Raw genomic sequence first — 19,179 nt, 5'->3', positions numbered from 1 at the left:
TAGTGGCAATGACCCTGAACAACCCAGAGGGATCTATGAGAAAGAACAGGATCCACATTCAGAGGAAAAACTGTGGGTGTAAAAACTCGGAAAGAAAACAACTGCTTGAATACATGGATCAAAGGAGTATGGCTGGGAATGTAGACTCTAAATGAACATCCTAGTGCAAACAACAACATGGAAATAGTTTCTGATCAAGGACACAAGTAATACCCAATGAGATTGTGCATAGGCTGCTGGAAGGGTGGGTGGAGGGGAGGGAGGGAAATAAAGTGAGTATTGTAACCAAAAATATAAATAAATAAAATTAAAAAAAATAAAAGAACTCAGAGTTTGTAGTTGCAAAAAATAACATGAACTTGGCTTCATTGGTCTGGTTGCTAATGCCATGCCTGGAGTCCATGTCCAAGGCTTGATTCAAAGGCAGCTAATTATCTAGGCTCTATTCCATGGCCAGCCTCATAAAGGATGTGGGTTTTTTTTTTTTTTTGTTTAGTCTTTGTATTCCCAGAATAGTTACTTGCACATAGTAGGTACTTTATATATTCTTGTTGGAGTGAATTGGAATAAATGAAAATAAAACATGCAATATTTCACATTCTTTTATATATTCCTCATAACTGTTATTTTAAAAAACTAAGAATATAATAGATTTTATGTAGTTAAGCAATCATTTATGTTCTTAATTTGCATTCAGAGAGAGCAAATGGCAAACCGGAAGTGTCTATACATTGCTTAATTGAGCTAATTAAACACCTGTATAAGCCGCCTTCACTCAGCAAAGCCCTGATTTGGCAAAATTGCCTACACATTGCTAAAAATAAAACTTCTAAAATGAAAGTAATTTTGAAACTTACAGCAACAAATTGTCATTCTTTAGATCTAGGAGGGAAATTTAAAGTAAATACTTATGAATTATGTATTGCTTATTCCAAAGCAAATTAGCAATAGCGATCAAATTTATTCAATTATATCTTCCTTCTAAGTTTAGTTCCAAGTTTCAAAATTGCATTGCAGAAGAATGATCAGTTTGTCTCAAGGAAAGCTCTAGAATGTTTGATGATTTCATGGAATCATGGCTCTCAGTCAATAAGTATAAAATGGGTACTGTGTGGCAGGAATTGTATAAAAACCAAGACTACAAAAGCATGTAGAATTAAGTATAGTCCTTGCTCTGAAAGAGCTTATATTTTAATTCCTCTAAAAGTAAGCTGAAGGTTAGAGGGGTACAAAGTTTAAAGATATCATTGAGGAAACCTTGAATGAAGCTTGGATAAGAAAGAGACATCCTTATCCTGAGTGCCCTCTTTAATAGAAGTTCTGACAGTAGCCATCCAATCAGAGAGAGGGCCTACAAGGGGAGAGTATTTCCAGTGTGTGAATTTTTGTGCTTTAGTTTCTTCAGGAATTCATCACCAAATTCCAGGATGAAGACATTTCAAGAGTATGGTAGGGAATTTTTGGAAAGCAACCTAGAAAAGAACAAAGAATTGGGTGCCCTAGGTATTCTCCTTAAAAAAAGGATTCTGGGAGGAAAGAAACAATCAAAAGGAGAGACTGCAGGATGTAAACTCCATGGCTTGAAGTGAAATTATAGGATGAAGAGCTGGGGCTTTATAAAGAAAGTCAGATGTATTACCTAGTTTAATGGAACAACCAGGGACATTGAGTACATTTCCTGTCCTGGTGACCTGCTTCACCTAAAAGAGTTGTAAAACTATGCAGACTAGAATAATTTTTATTGATCTCTTAAGAAAAGGGTTCCTCAGCCTCTTCTATAATGACTTCAAAGTTTGAAATATTAATTTTATGTAAATTATTTTTGAATCATACTTTTTTGCTGGATCTTTCTATAGAAGAGATAGAGAATAGTTGACCATAGCTTCAAACTTTCTATGTATTTTAATCTAGCAGTTGTCATTATAAGTATTCTTGAAATAAATTTTGTTTGAACAATGTCTTACAAGAGAGTGGGTAATAACTAAGTTAGAATTTTAAAATACATTGCAAAGCTATAATTTTATACTGAAAGCTTTATTTTTTTAGATTATACGTGAGCATACACAGGCTTCAAATTGGATGACAATTTTTTTAAGATTTCAAAAAACTATAATTTTATTTAATATTTTTATCTTACTAAAACATTACTTAGCATATTTTTATTAGTTAACAATAAGGAGTCAATTATTTTCCTTGGAGAAGTATACAATTCAGGAGAACAAATTAGAATTAGAGATCTTAAAAATGAGGGGACATGGAAGTAGAAAATATGCAAATTTAAATTCCAATTTTAATTAGTCTTGGTCCATAGAATGGTCTGCCATTTATTTAGAATAATTAGAATCAGCTTATCAGTATTTTGACTTTTCCTACTGAGTTAGTATGCAAGTTAAGGCCCTTGCTAATGGAAGGGGCCAGTTGGGCATGTACATTTGAGTGGAATAAAGAACTATACTTGTATGTTTAGGACTGGTCTCTGTCAGCCTCTCAGGTTTTCTAGTTATTCCTAGTGTAGGTAACGGTTGTATAACACCACTAACGTCTATTTGCATATACGAGTATAATTTCTAAAACCTTAACTTGATATTATTTGATTTTACTAGCTTGCTTTTATATTATACTTCAAGGTGGGCTTTCCTCAGAGCAAAGACAGAGGTTGGCTATTATCCTTATTTCCTTTGAGGAAACTGAGAATTCAAAGATTCACAGCCAGTCATCCAAGGTCACACAGATAGGAGATAGAGATTGGAACCACAATTCAGTCTTGGGTATTTTAACTCCCCTAATCATCCAAGTGTTTTTCAACTATAGCATGCAACATGGCTCTATGAAATCTTAAGAAGGTTAATCAATGAGTCAGGGGAGCTTAAGCCGATCTCTAAAATAATTTATATCAGAGACATGAAAAAACAGTTTCCCAATTTTATATTGTAAATGTTATTAATTCTTTGTATTCAGATGCATTATGTAATATTATATTACATATTATATATTCAAAGGGCAGCTACGTGGCATTGCGTATAGAGTTTGGAATCAGGAAAATTCATGTTCATGGCTTCAAATACACCTTTAGAAATTTACTAGCTAAGTGACCCTGGGCAAGTCACTTAGCCCTGCTTGCCTCAGTTCCTCATCTGTAAACTGTTTTGGGGAAGAAATCTTTTTTAATACTATATTTATTAATATATTATATTATATATAGTATTTGCCATGAAAACCACAAATGAGATTTTAAAAAGTTGAATATGACTGAAACAACAGACCAAAAAAGGTACTTTTAAATATAAAAAAAAATCATGTTTTTTCCCCTATTATTGCTATTTTATGGGTATGGTAAAATAAGTCAGTAAGAAGTGGCTTGCCTGCAGTTACATGGGTAGTAATTGATGAGCCTGAGAATGGAAGACAGCTTTCAGACTTCTGGCCTAAGGTCTTTTCCAGATGAATGGGTTGATAGATAGACTTCTTAGCCTCACAGTTCAAGATCTCCTAAAATGAAAGGTGATATTTGTGCCTAGAGACATGTCTTTAGAACATTACTTTTGTGCTGAAAAAAATAACTCCACTTTCCTCACATCCAAAGATAAAATATGGACACTGAAAACCCCTTCTAAAATTCCCAAAGTTTTAACGTCTTTTAAAAAAGAGAGAAAGATTTGACGTCCACAATTTGAAAATGGGCTGCTTCTTTCAAAAGGAATTGTTCTGAATAAAGCATTGCAGTAAAAATCTTGACAGATTAATTACCACCTGCTTATTTGCCCTTTATTTCATCAGTTTCCTCAGAACCTTAAAGACTTGGAAAAGTGATGCTTAAGGGAATACCATTAGGATAGTCAGTGAGGCAATAAGAGAGTGCTTCTGAGTGGAGGGTTGGCATTATATCCAGAAGGGGGGAAATGCCTTACAATAAAATGTCAGTGCTGTCGTTTTTTAGGTCATTGGTTTTTCCCAGCAGTTCGGTGATCTATTTGTAGTTTAAGGAGAGAATAATGGAGAGTTACTTAAACATAAAAATCAAGAAATGTCAATGGATGACATAAGTATTTCTGTATTTACTTGAGAATGAGGGGACTCATTTATCATTGGTTACATAATGGGATAATGGCACCATGTTCTAGCATCAATTTCACTTGCTATAAACTGAGCTATTTTCTTCTTAGTCATCTATACTAACTCTACTGCAGGGTGCTGTTGCACATTTAGACTTAGTTGTGAAGGGGAAAGGTAAATGATGAACATATTAAGATTCAACTTCTTTTCTCTGACCAGCCATATTACAAGCAAGTTAGATCCATATCCAAAATTAGAGAGAAACATCATGAATGGTATAGTAGACCAGAGACATGGGAGAGATGGGATTGAATATAACTTTAATCATTGATTAAATATATAAACATGTGCAAATCAGTTAATTACCTTGATTTTCAGCTTTCTTTTCTATTTAATCAGGCTAATAAGACTTGTGTAATCAACCTCATAAGATTATTGTGAAGAGAATTCTATGGACTTTTAATTTTGCATAAAATATAAATTATTGTTATTATTATTATCATCTTAAAGTTGGTATAATTAGCTTTTCTCTTATGCATGTGAACTATTGGCATGGAAAGAGAATTTCCTATTAAGAGAATTTTATTAAATAAAATCAAAGGCACTATCAATTCACATATAATTTATATTGATTTTATTGTAATTCCATTAAATAAAATTAGGGGGAAAGGAGAAGGAAACAATTTATGCAAGGAAGTCACTTTCTTCATTAAGGGATTATGGCAATATAGTCAGATCTCACATTTATAAGGTATTTAAGATAAATGTAATTTTAAAAATTTACTACATTTTTATGGTTTAAAATTAACTCTGACTTTTAATTATTAAAACTGTATGGAGGCATTTGAGAAGTAGAAGTCAGCAGAGAAGACTTCTGTCCTTCTTTCCCCGTAGCCCTTTTGCTGACCCATAATTCCCAGACAGTATTGAGGTAAATGGGTGGGACGAGTGAAATGGGTGCTCAAACTTCTTGGATGAGCTGGAAGTCATCAACTACCATCTTTCCAGTAAAATGGAGCAGAAGTAAATTTTATCATTTGTCATGACACTGGATCATAAAGTTCAATGGGTCTTACCATTCTCATTGCTGCTACTGATTGTGGATCTCCAGGTACTGCCATCTGACCTGACTATATGCCCTAAGGTTCCCCTTGACATACGTTCTACTGCTGAAACCTTAAGATTTCTTTGCATTATTATCCACCATCTACAGTTAAATTCTCTTATATTTTTTTCCCTTTCAGGATATGAGTTTCCTTAGAATAGGAGTTGTCCTGCCTTTATTTTTTTCTTCTTTCTGTCTTTAGAGTTTAGCATAATATTTGGCACATAGCAGGTCCTTAATAAACACTTTTTGATTTATTCAGTTATTCTTGGTGGGACTCCTTTGATTCTTTATTTGTACTTGAAAATTAAAAACATAAAGTTTTGTAATATTTTCACACCTGCTTCATCTCCAGTCATCTAGACAGTGACACATTGTACATTACACAATTTATTCATGTATCTTTTTAATTGGTGTATCAGACTTCTTAATTCTATTTGATAACAACACTTTGGCTTGTGAGGTTTTCTAAATAAAGTAATGACAGAGAAAAAATGAGAAAATAGAAAAATTGCAAAAGAAGAAAAAAAGTATATATTCTTATTTGCAAAATTTCTTGAAATAACTTTGAGAAGTTAAGGTAACCCATAGCTCATTGTTGCTGAACGGTGCTTTTGGTCAATTTTGCTTGATTTTGTCTATTAAACGGAAATTATTTCAAGAAGCTCATCCTTACTTTTTCAAGTAAAAATGGACTATTATTGGGGATAATTCAGTCCTTTAATTTTGTATTAATTGGACAATCTCTGAGTTTTGCATCAAAGTTTCTAATGTAGTTTTTGAATAAAAAAAATCACTACCTAAAAAACAAACAAGAAATCCTATGCATAAGCCTTAATCAATGCATTGAGCCTCAACAATGACTATCATGCTAGGTACTGAATCCTCTCTATATTAAATGTGTTGTTCCTTGAACTTGGCCTTACCTACTGTAATTTCTTTGCTTTCATAGCAGGGTTGTGTTTCATGTCGCCTGTAATTTCAATTGAGTTCTATCGATCTTTCATTCTACTGTGGGTTTTTGTGACTTCCCAGATTGATTAATCTGTCTTCCAACTACAGTAATCAAAATGGATTGATATTCTCTCCAAAAATTGTGAATATACAACTCAGTGACTAGCAGAAAAGTGGAAAATATGGGCAATAAATCACCATTTACCTTGCTGCTGAGCACTATATATGTTCAAGTAGATGCAGAATATGTCCCTATGGCCCAATCCTTTGATTGGCTGGTCCTTCCCAGAACCTTCATTTTTAAGAATAGGAATGTGTTCCAGCAAGTCATATATTTATTCATCTCAAGACTCAATTCTTAACTGTCCAGAGACTCTCTACTAAGACAACTGTCTGGGTGCCTTTTCTTCTCCTTCCCCATTACTACACCTCCATTTTCCAACTCCTTTTTATTTTTTTCTGCCCCTATCCAATCCAAAAACCTATGTGTCAGACATCTTGCCACACACTGAAGCTAGAAATAATTAAAAGAAAGATTGCTCCTTACAATCTGATGAAAGGAGACACATTTCACAAAATTAGGTAGACAAGTGAGGGTGGGAAACAAATGGGTACATGGTACAGGATGACCTTTTTGCATGGAGTTGGAACCAAGCATCACAGCATATGCAGTTTCTACTTTCTATAAATGAATGATTGGGAGGAGTTTAATATTCTTCCCTTCAGTCTTCTAAATGGGAGAACTAGGCTGAGGTAGGTGGTGTCAGTCAAGGCTTGAGTTAGTAGCATGATCCTGAGTTTAAAAGTGATGAGGGGGCAACTGGGTGGCTCAGTGGATAGAGAGCCAACTCTGGAGATGGAAGGTCCTTGGTTTGAATCTGGTTTCAGACACTTCCTAGCTGTGTGACCCTGGGCAAGTCACTTAAGCCCCATTTCCTAGCCCTTACCACTCTTTTATACTTTGGAACCAATACACAGTATTGATTCTAAGACAGATGGTAAGGGTTAAACAAAAAAAAAAAGAAGTGATGAGCTTATTCTTGTAGGGCTGGTAGAAACCACAAAGAAAAGCAGATGACAGGAGTAGAATGGAAGCTCCTTGAGGTCAAGGAAATGTATTTTTTCTTTATATTTGTATTTTCAGTGCTTAGTAGGAACTTAACAAATGCTTAGGTTTTTATTTGTCTCTTACTTTCTGTCTTAGAATCTATATACTATGTACTGGTTCCAAGACAGAAGAATTGTAAGGGCTAGGCAGTGGTGCTTAAGTGACTTGCCCAGGGTCACGTAGGAAGTATCTGAAACCAGATTCAAACTGAGGACCTTCCATCTCCAGAGTTGGCTCTCTATCCACTGAGCCACTTAGCTACCCCCATATTTAAAACATTCTTTACCTTTCTTTTGCAACCTTTAAATACTTTTTAAAGATATCCATGAATCTAAAATAAATTAAGATTGATATTTTTTTGCACAGAGAAAGCTATATTTGATACTAAGTTAAAACAGAAGGTATAAATACAGCTTTCAAGGAAAGAACAAATGCTGGAGTAGCTTGAATTGGAGGCAAGAAAGAGTAAATTCCCCAAATGGCACTTATTTTCCAGATGTAAAGTCAACAACCACTGGGATCTCTGACATACTGGCTGCCATGAGAGACAATAAAGGGCCTGGTATTAGGAGAAACCCAATAGGCACCTAGGTGTCAATGCTTATCTTTCACCTATGCCTAGTCTCCCAGGCATTCACCATAACATATTGAAAGTGATAGAAACATGAAATTTTGGCTGCCTACCCCTACCCTGAAACTTGCAGTTTTAAAAAAATCTTTACTTTCCATTTTAGAATTAATATTATGTATTGGTCATAAGGCAGAAGAGCAGTAAAGGCAAAGCAATGTGTATTAAATAACTTGTCTAGGGTCACATAGCTAGGAAGTATCTCAGGCTAAATTTGAACCCAGGATATCCCATCTTTAGATCTGGCTCTCAATCCACTGAGTCACCTAGCTGTCCTTTCATACCTCTACAATTCTTTTTGTTTAGTTTCTCATTATCCTTAGTTAGAAAGAAGGCTATTTTCTTTTTTAAAAAATTCCCAGAAACCCATTCAAATAGACTGTGAACCCTACAGGGGTTCATCTTCAAAACTGATTATATATTTAAGAGAGTTTAGATTTTGGTATCAGCCTGTGATTTCTTTGGTGGAAAAAATCTCCAGTGAGCAAATTCCCCATACTAATGCAAATTGGTAACTATTCAGCAGTTCATATATGATATTCTAGCCATAGATGCCATAGATCTTGTTGTCTATATATATTTTCTCCATTAATAATTTGTATAATTTGTAATCCTATGCATTTTCCATATTCCAAAACATGATTATGAAAAAAAAAGTATATAGACTTCACCAGATTGCCAGAAAGAGTTCATGACTCTCAAAAAATTACAAACTCCTGAAATGATGGTTTTCTTGTCCACTGAGACAGTAAATGACTTTCTCATGGTCATTTAGTCACTATTTGCTCACATGTAAAATTTGAGTCCTGACTCTGAAGATATCTCTGTCATTCTGTCTGTCTCTGTCTGTCTGTCTGTCTCTTTCTCCTACAAAAGAAGATACTTAAGTTAAAGTTAAAATTTTTATTCCCTATTAAGAAAAATGAGTAAGCTCTTTCCCTTTCTGTAAATAATATTATAAGCCACCATTGCCTTAAACCTGATGAGAACTAAAGAGTTAATTCATGTTTCCTGGGGGGAAAAAATGACTGACCCTCTAGTATCTGTGTGCTTAGATGAATTACAAAAATAGATGAATGTACCAGGTTTTGAGAATGTATTCAATAGCTGTAGCAGCACCATGTCCTGAAAAAAAAAGCAGGAAGATGTTTTGTAGCAGCATTTAATAATTCTCTCTAGATCTACAAGCCGACTTGGTGATGACTCCCAGATAATTGTTTTGACATCTTCCTTCAAATAATGTCTCTTCAGCCTTTGTCAGACCGTGGGCTGCTTTCTGGTCTTTTCCAATCAGGGTCTGTAGAACAAAGTAATGAAACAGCAGCCAAGTTTCTCTGGAGAATCATGTCTGTTTCTAAGGAGTTGGGCTTCTTGAAAGGAGAGATATTTCTGATTCATGCTAAATTAGTTTGTGTGGTTGTTTTGACATTGCTTCATATGCAAATGAGTGGAAGTAGATTCATTCATTCAGTAAACATTTATTAAGCACCTACTATGTGCCAGGCACTGTGCAAGGCACTGGGGATACAAAAGAGACAGAAAAACCCCCCAACAATCCCTGCCCTCTGTGTAGCTGTAGAATGAGTTTGTGAAAGATATGTTCTTGTTTGCAGCTTAATAAATATTGTTTCCTTCCTTCTCCTAGAGGGGAGGAACTGTCCCTTTTACTTGTATTGGTATCTTGAGCAGTTAATAAAATGCGTAAGATAAACAGTATGTGATTAATAAATGCTTATTTCCTTGCCTTGTCTACTTTTCTGACTTTTAAAAATAATGGCTAATAATGAAATTAATTTGACACTTTATTATAATATGGAAGGCAAAATAATCTCAGGATGATTCTGTATGTATATGCATGCATCCATTATTTACTAGAATTTGGTAGAAGAAACAGGCTTATTTTTCTGCAATCTGTCCAGCCACTGCCTCCTTTCTCCTTGATCTCTTCAATTCCTTGATTTGCATTAACTATGCCTTTGATAACTGGGAATTTTTAGTGCCTTATATTTATTCAGAACATCAATGCTGTTAGTCCAGAACTTTAGATTCTGATTTTAAAGTTATAGGGGATTGAATTCATTCTAGAATGATCTCTTTGCTTTTGGAAACAAATTAGGATGGTAAGGAGTTAATCTGCTTAGCTTTAGAACTCTGCCTAATATAATAGCTAGCCTGCTCCAAATCACCAGACCAGATCAGGGTTCATATCCAGCCATCCCTATCACCTTGTCAAATAAATGCCAGTCACTAGAAGAATCTACCGTTTCCCAAAGTCTAGTAATCAGGTCATTACTAATAAATTACCATGATTCCTACATAGACAACGTCATTGGGTGCTTAGTACAGTGCCTGGCACATGTTGTTGTTGAGTCACTTGAATTGTGGCTGACTTTTTATGACCACAAATAGAATTTTCTGGGCAAAGATACCATAATGGTTTAGCATGTTCTTCTCTACATCATTTTGCATTTGAGGAGACAGGCAAACAAGGTTTGGAGGCATGCCCAGCAGTTACAGCTAATATGTGTCTGAAGTTAGATTCGAACTCAGGACTTCCTGATTTCAGACTTGTCACTCTACCCACTGTACCCCCCCCCCCCCGCTTTCCTGGCACATAGCCAATGCTTAATAAAGCTTGTCCTCTTAACTTCACTGCCAGATCAATCAGCTTACCAATTCCTGAGTCCTCAAACACTTCCATCCTTTGAGACCAACTCTTTTAAGTGTTTGACTCAGTCTATTACAACAATAGCTCCTTGAGGAAAGGTCACCCCTGAATTCCCTATTTAATTAATTAATTAAACTAATTCTACTGACTTCAAATGACCTCCAGAATAAAGTCCTCCATTTTGGAATGGTCAAACCTTTATAACCTAGCCCTTTCCAGTGTTCTTAAACCTTATCCACAAAATCTATGAGAAAATAACACTAGTTCTCTGAGCTCAGAACATTTGTATTGTCCTCTCTTTCTGGAATTCTCTGTACAACTCCTGGATTCCCTGGTTTCCTTCTAAGCTAGTAAAATATCGCCTTTTGCCAGAAGGTGAATATTCCTTAATCGTGAGTGTCTTCCCTCTGATTATTTCCAATTTATCCTTTGTATATTTTTCTATATAATTGTTTACATAACCCTTTCCTTATCAAACTGTATCTCTTTGAGGACATGGAATAATTTTTTGACTTTATATTCAGTTATTAGTTCAGTTCTCAGCATACAGCAGGAACTTAATAAATGTGAAATTAACTGTTAGCTCTAAATATGAATAACAGTTTTCATTCTGCTAAAAAACTGCAAAGCTTATCAACCTTGTCATCTCTGAGCTATAAAGACTTAACCAGCCAGTTATTTGCAAACAAAGCTGTCCCAAACTGGAGCTCAAGGCCATACAACCTCCATCATCCTAATGTCCAACCAACAAGAGAGGCTTGTCTTCCTTCTCAAGACAGAAGAGGAAGCCGAAAGTCACATGTCATTCTGAAATTTTTCATCTTCAGTTGTAGGTGAACCCAAGGACAAAAGCAATAACTGAAGCTGTTGGCCAATGAAGTAAATTCTCCCTGACCAATCAGGAATCACCCAGATGAAACCCTTAGTCAACTAACTTTTTCTAATAGCACCCCTGCTTTTTCTTCCCCTTCCCCATCTATTACCTACCTCTACTACTGCTGTCTCTTCTTGCACTTCTTTTGCCACTCTATGAGAGGGTTGCCATTTATCGGCTTAAATGGCAACCTACTGACTCACAGTGACTCATCTTTCACTTAAAAAGTCACAACTCTAAATGTCTCCTATGAAACTAACAAGTATATTTCAAAAATAATCCAGGAATTGGTATGTTTTAACATTTTTTTTAGTTTTACCCTCATTAGTCCTAAAATAGCAAATGCAAATTAGCTGATTATGCGTTGTTTCTCCAGAGTTCTCAAAACTATTATTTATCCATGCTAATGATGACTAGATATAATAAAAATAATCATTGAGATCCACTTATAATCTTAAACATCAATTCCAATTTTATTCAACATGTCAAACACCTCCCTCAGAAAATCTTTATAACAATGGGCATTTGAATAGCTGTGAGTAAAGGGTGTAGGGGGCCAATCTCCCGAGACACAACATACTGCAAGTATGAAAAGGAAGAAGGGGGAAGGAGGGAAGGAAGGGAAGGGGGAAGGAGGGAAAGAAGGAAGAAGGAAGGAAGGGAGGGAGGGAGGGAGGAAGGAAGGGAGGAAGGGAGGAAGGGAGGAAGGGAGGGAAGGGGGAAGGAGGGAAGGAAGGAAGAAGGAAGAAAGGGAGGGAGGGAGAGAGGAAGGAAGGGAGGAAGGGAGGGAGGGAGGGAGGAAGGAAGGATGGATTGATTGATTTTATATTGTAACTATAGATCTCAGAAACTTGGCTGAGTGCTTTACACATATATAAGAAGATAAGGAAAGAGCAAGAAGTTGAAATGTTGTTAGACTTTTGAGTATGATTTTTATACAATCTTTTACTGTAAATGAAGGGTTGTAATTCCCTTGTTATGAACAATTCCCTTTCCTTTTTTGCTCAGTCCCTGTTTTGTCTTAGTATACCTTGGTTTGAGTTGTATGAGGGTTGGGGAGGTGGCACGGATCTTGATCTCTTGGTTAACATTAACTGGTGATGTTACTCCCTTGAACTTAGAATATTTTCCCAAGGTAAAAATACAATTTGTTCATAGAGTCCTTTTTGGCTTTGTCAAATCTAGTAAACCGCCATGCCACTATTAATAAGGGTTGCTTCTAAGACAAGTCTAACTTTAATTCATTATTCTGAATGCCAGAAAATCTCATTTTCTCAGTATTCATTTTGCTTTAAATTTTCTCATGTGTGCCACCATCTGACCAACTTCAGGCTGCCTTGGTCCATGTGCCTATTTTTCAGCTTCTTTCTACTGTATAATGCTCAAAATTCATACCATGGCACCCTGAGCTTCTGGTTGGTGAGCAGGTGAGCCTGAATGCACCTAGACCCACCTTGCTACTTACAGGTCTTCTTCTTGTTTCTTTGCTGTTTCACTCTAATTCTGAGAACAAATATAAATACACTACATGGCAACCACTTTTTTGAGAATGTAAACTCTTTTAAGGCAGGGACTGTCTTGTATCCTTTTGTATGTATTCTCAGTTGTTAACACAATTGACAGATAATAAGGGTTTCATAGATGCTTTTCTATTCCATCTCCTATTTATTTATTATTATTTTTTTAACCCTTACCTTCCGTCTTGGAGTCAATACTGTGTATTGGCTCCAAGGCAGAAGAGTGGTAAGGGCTAGGCAGTGGGGGCAAGTGACTTGCCCAGGGTCACACAGCTGGGAAGTGTCTGAGGCCAGATTTGAACCCAGGACCTCCCATCTCTAGGACTGGCTCTCAATCCACTGAGCTACCCAGCTGCCCCCTCCATCTCCTATTTATTAAAGATTTTAGAATATTAATTAAATGGAGAGTTGATTACTTCCTGTGATATGAAGATGCAAAAGGCAAATCCCACTGTCTTTAATGAATTGCAATTTAATAAGGAGGATAATTCTAATAAATGGATAACTGTTTTAAAAAGCTAATTGTAAGATGTCCTAAACAATAATATTTAATTACAATGTTCTAATTTTGAATGTCTTTATACTTCTCTTATGTATTATGCCCAATAAATGCTTTCAGCCTCTGTATCTTCTGAGCTTGTCATACCTTTCTAATTGCCAACTGACAATGACCATGTTGCATGACAAACTAAGTCCAGAACAGAAATCTAAAACTCATCTATATAGGTTGAAGCTGCCATCATTCTTACAGGTTTCCATGTTTACAACCTTGATATCTTCTTTGAAAATCTTTTTTCTCCACATGCCAAATCATTTACCAAATAATGTTGATTTTAAACCCCAAAATATCTCATAGATATCTCCATACTTACTACTCTCAAAATCACACGCCTTCCCAAGTTCAAGACAGCATCTTTTGCCTATATGATTACAATATCCTCTTAATTGGTTTCCTTAACTGTATAATCTCTTCATATTATATTCCAGCCACTGCACATTTGCCAAAATGATTTGCCTAGAGTGTAGGTAAGGATGTTACCTGATAATCACTACTGATTAATAGAACTACTTCTTTTAGAATTTGTTTGGCATTTAAAGTTCATTGTGGTTACTAAGCTCAGGAAAGAACAAACACAAAAAGGATAGTTCTGTCTTAGAACTAAGATGTAGGATTGATTCTAAGATGGAAGGTAAGGGTTTAAAAATCACTAAGGATAATGGGACAAAATGAATTTGATTTTTAAAATAACTTGCTCAGTCCCCTATATATTCAAACTAGTTAAATACTGATATTTGCTATTAAATAATCATTATTTAATGTTATTTAATTAAATAAGTAAATAAATGATTAAAGAAAAACTGATAAATCTTTTTAGTTGAATAAGCAAATTAATAAAGTTTTGGAAATAGGATGTTGATTTCCATTGATTTGTCCTATACTTAGGGATATTGGATTAAGTCTGGCCACTGATGATTTGGCAGGTTAAATAAGAAAATCTGGAGAATACAAAGTTTTGATAACTATCTCTGGTTGTTTACACTGTGATTCTAATAGTCACATTAATAAATAAGTGGGTCATGCCTTCTACTTCCTTAATTTGATCATTGTGGAAATTTTTCCAATGCTTTCACTTTCAAAGCAAAAATTCAGAACACTGGGTTTTCTAGGGTGTTTAGTAAACTGGAAAAAAATCAGGAAAATGGAAGTCTGCACTGCCTTGTCATATTAATGAATACTTAATGTGAATGTTTATGACCCTTTGAGAGCTAACCTTAGGTCCTATACGTAGAACACAACAATTGGGGGAAACAAGAATACTGCCAGGAAATATCATTTTCTTGATTTCAAGCTCTTAAAATGAAATTTATTTACCTCCAATTTGTAAAGGCAGGTAACACTGAGTGAGTAAAAACTTATAGAATATAACCCCAGCTATGAAGTGGATGACCATATCTTCACCAAGGAGATCTATTCTTAATTCTTAATAATTTTGATTGCTAATGTTGTTCTGTAACTTCACATCTATGTTCAATCCTTTTCCTCATTTCTTTGTCCTGATAGACCTAAGAGTGTACCTTATATTCTTTGCTCCAAAGCAGATTCTAAAATTAGAATAATTAATATTGAGAATGTAAGTCCTATCCTGTCTAGTAAACAAAACTAGTTTCTTCCCGATATGCCCAGGAGGTGCATGACCATGTCCTCACTTTCTTCCATTCAGATGAATGATGAAAATCAAACTTAACTAGACTTATCTTGATTTCCCTATCAAGATCAGAAAAAATTTTTGGATACTGTAATGAGGCATGTGACTCCCCCTCCCCATCACTATGAGGGGATTAGGGAGGAATTAGGGAATATTATCCCACCTCCTCATTAGGTATCCACCAGTTGCAGATGTCTTGGGTTGTCTAGGAGAGGGTTGAATAATGAGTTTTCAGAATTGCTTTCAAGACACTGGATGAATTGTCTTAGATCAACTAGAGAGGTCATGGACCTTAATTTATTGGCTATTACTAGACTAATCAATAAATTGATTTTTCTTCCCAAAACCAACTCAGAATTTTTACTTGTCACATTATACATTTACTAAAGTGGCAGGATATGCCGCATTGCCAAAGACCATGTCACTGGAGCAGGTGAATGATCTTTTTTTTTTTTTGAGTGTATTTCAGGTGTCTAAAAATCTTTGTCGCTATAATCTTAGCTACAAAGAGAGGTTACATGGGACTTTGCCAAGTCTTGAAAGATTTAATGAATGTTATTTTAAAAAAATTTAAGCTCTATCTCCTGACATTCTTTATAGAGGTATTCTTTTACATTGGCAAGCAAAAAGTATCATGCTTTAGAAATAATATATTTTCCGATTGTAATTAGAAAGTGTAATTTATAGAGTCCCGCCTTTTGCAAGAAATTTTCTCCTCAGAACTCCTTCATCTCAGTGCCTTCCCTTTAAAAATGGCTCCCTATTTATTGTGTATGGGCTATATCAGTGTGTAATATACCACATGTACATAATCCCATGTACAGTACATGGACTGTGTATGTATAATCATATATATAAAGCACATAAATTGTCTATATACTGTCTATATGCATATGTAGCCATATATGTTTACACACATATGGTTTATATACTTGTTTGCTTGTTGCCTCCACCATTAGAATGTGAGTTTCATGAGGACAGGGATTGTATTTATTTCAATCTTATGTTGTTATTTTTTTTCTTTACTCTGGCACTTAATAAATATTAGCTGACTGACTGACTGACACTCACTCACCTGGCTTGTCTATGGATTAAAAAAGGCATTTGTGCATTATTTGAAAGGTGTTTGGGGGGACAGCTGGATTGAGAGCCAGGCCTAGAGATGGGAGGTCCTAGGTTCAAATCTGATCTCAGGAACTTCCTGGCTGTGTGACCCTGGGCAAGTCACTTAAGCCCTATTGCCTGGTCCTTACCACTCTTCTGCCTTAGAACCATTGCAAAGTATTTGATTCTAAGATGGAAGGTAAGGGTTTAATTTTTTTTTTTAAATGAAAGAACATGTTTTGTGGTAGAAGTGGTGAGGGAAAACACATTTGAAGAAGTTTTATATATGTATTTGTCACAGAAGTTCTCCAAGAGAATGATGACCTTGTTCCTGATGATGTCACTTCTTCATAAACTCTCTTGGAATAGTGAATGCCTAATAAATGCTTACTGATTAATGTAAGGAAGATATAAACAATAAATTAGGAAAATCTGAACAATTATTTTTCTTTGCTCATAGTGACAAAAGTTTGTAATCACCATTTATTCTTTTTTCTTGTCCAATTTGTGAAGGAGATTAGTTTTTCATCAATGACAATGTTTGATGTATTTTGTAGACTGCAGAACTCAGTCAGGAAAATTATATGTCCATATCCCCAGCATCAAATACATCCTAGCCATTGTCACTGAACATGTTGCTTACTCTCTGACATAGTTTACCATTATGCAAAATAGAATTGTACTCCTTCGTGAAGTTATTCAAGCTAAGAGAAGTTATATAAAATTCTTTCCAAACTTGAAAGCACTATAAAAGGTTAGTTTTTATTTCATTCTCAGTTTTATGTTCACTCGCGTTCAGATCAAAATAGCCCTGAGACAAGTTGCTATCCTAGTGTCTTTTTATGGTGAATGTTTGGCAGACTGTTACACAGACAGATAAAAGGATCAGTTTTGATAATTGAATGAAAGTATTGCTATGCAGGCTCATCTTGTGTGGATTCACTGAAGGCATCTTTGAGGTAACTCCTATAATATAGACAGGGATTTGACTTACTCCTATAAGAATCAAGTTGTGGAGTGTTTTTCTTTCTACATTGTTTGGAGAAAATCCAGGTTTGATTTTTCAGTATGTATATTTAAACGTTTTTTTCTTGAAATTTCATTTGGCAGTGTTATGTCTATACTATTTTTCTGTATGTATATTACTACCCTTTAATATTCTAAATTAACTATAGTATTATTTTTGTTACTTAAATTTCCATATTACCGATTTATTCCTTTCTATAGCAATGAAAGTTACATATAAAGTCCTCTACCACAATATTGATCATTTCTCAGTTTTTTATATTATTATATTATGTTATATTATGTTATATTATATTATGTTATATTATGTTATGTTATATTATGTTATGTTATGTTATATTATATTATATTACATAATATAATATAATATAATATTATATTATATATTATGTTATGTTATATTATGTTATATTATATCATATGTCTATGATATAATTATGCATATAATTTAATTCCTCCCTTATAGTTTTATTTACCACTTGTAGAAAACAATAGAGTAAAAAGATAATCATCAATCAATTCGTTATTCAATCATTAAAGATTTATTGGAGTCAGAAATCTGCATTTCAATCTTGACTCTACTACTTTCAACACTGATAAATTCTCCTAAACCCCACAGAACTCAGTGTCCTCCTTTGTAAAAATTGAGGTGTTTGGACTAGATAGTCTCTCAGGTCTCTTTAAACTTTTAATCTATGGAGCTCTGAACTGACATGATTAGAAAGACTTTCACTAATACCTTGATTTGAATATAGTCATGATGCTTTACCAACTACAGCATTCTAGGGATTAGGATTTCAGATATCCTCCAGTAAAAATATTTTATCTTTAATTTGGGAAATATTCCTGGATGTAAAAGATAATTTTAATATCATGAAAAAGAGACAGATTAAAAATGTAAAATTAAAGTCATTCCTGATTTTGGTGAGCAGAATCTTACCAAAATGACTGATAAGCAGAAAGCAAAATAACAAATGTAACTTTCAAAATTCCTTGTAAAATGCTAGGTATATAGAAGTCATTTCTGATTGGAAATATGTGTTTTCCTTTACATATTCCTTGATCTTGCTCTTTGTGGTCTTCGTTACCATAAACATTTTCTTCTCCTTGATTTAGGAAGTAGTTTTGTTTGTCACAAGACTAATGAATTTTGAGTATATGTAATAATTTCTTGGGGGGAAGCATAATCATATTTCCGAAATAACCCACCAGATTGCTTAATCCCAAAAGTACAATTGAAAACATTGGTGAACTTGAAAAGTACTTGTTAAAACAATCTCATTTGAGTCAATAAGAGAAATCAAAATCTCACATCCTTTGAATCTCTGAGCTAAGAAAATAAGCAACGGAGTAAAGTAATTTATCTCAAGAGAAAACTACAGTGTTTTATTTTAATAAACTCTAGAATAGAACACCAGACTAGCAGAAGGAATGGACCTTTGATTTCATTAGTATAGTAGAATCATCTGGTATTTTTGAGCTAGGACAGGTAAATTGTTTTAAAATTTGAACATTTGCTATATAATCATTTGTCCCCCTTCTCAAGACTGGATACTAATCTTCTGTTTAGGAACTAAGTAATTCAGAAACAAGTTGAAATTTATATTTGAAGGGTGCTCTGAGATAAGGTGAGTCCAGAACACTTTGTTTTCAATTCCACTTTAGACATTTATCAAGTGTATGACACTAGGAAAAAAAAACATATAACTTTTTAATCTTAGTTTCATCACTAGCAAAATGGGGAGTTTGGACTTCATGGATTTCAAAAATTCTTACATCAGTGAAAACAAACAAATAGACAAAAAAAATAATAGCCCAATGATTTAAAAAATTTCTATGAGTACCTATCCATTGAGAAAGAGACAGATGGAAAATATAAAATTAATTTTTTCAAACATTTTCAAAACATATAAGTAAAAATTAACTGGAATTGGG

The 19,179-nt window shown here is 34.5% G+C and overlaps 1 protein-coding gene across 5 annotated transcripts in view; it reads left to right on the top strand.

The window, feature by feature from the left end:
- The window catches only part of CTNNA2 (catenin alpha 2), a 1,548,366-nt gene that overhangs the window by 340,053 nt on the left and 1,189,134 nt on the right, over positions 1-19,179 (top strand). The gene's annotated exons all lie outside the window — the stretch shown is intronic.

This window comes from Monodelphis domestica, chromosome 1 (genome assembly GCF_027887165.1).
Source record: "Monodelphis domestica isolate mMonDom1 chromosome 1, mMonDom1.pri, whole genome shotgun sequence".
In the NCBI taxonomy this organism is placed as follows: domain Eukaryota; kingdom Metazoa; phylum Chordata; class Mammalia; order Didelphimorphia; family Didelphidae; genus Monodelphis; species Monodelphis domestica.
Note: the sequence above shows the minus strand (reverse complement) of the source record. Positions and strands in the feature narration are given on the sequence as shown.